Raw genomic sequence first — 286 nt, 5'->3', positions numbered from 1 at the left:
CCTTCCGTATCTGTATTTCTGTCTCACAACGATTTCATGGCAGGTAAAGAGCTGCAGAAAGTGAGGATTGATTACATAGTCATGGCATTATCTGCAGGGGCCTCGTGTATGGGTAACTCCATTCCAGATTTTCATGAGTATTTATTTTGTCCAATAATTTGACTGAAATGTTGTAATACAGATTGGATCAGAAAATCTCCCAGGTCTCATGACTGCGGCCACGAGATACGGAATTCTAGGGGAGTCTAGAAAATGCTGCAGTGTTGCAGCTGTTACTATAACACCG

Source organism: Ranitomeya variabilis, chromosome 1 (assembly GCF_051348905.1).
Source record: "Ranitomeya variabilis isolate aRanVar5 chromosome 1, aRanVar5.hap1, whole genome shotgun sequence".
NCBI classification, from domain to species: domain Eukaryota; kingdom Metazoa; phylum Chordata; class Amphibia; order Anura; family Dendrobatidae; genus Ranitomeya; species Ranitomeya variabilis.
The sequence above is the reverse complement of the archived record's forward strand: the minus strand, read 5'-3'. Positions refer to the sequence as shown.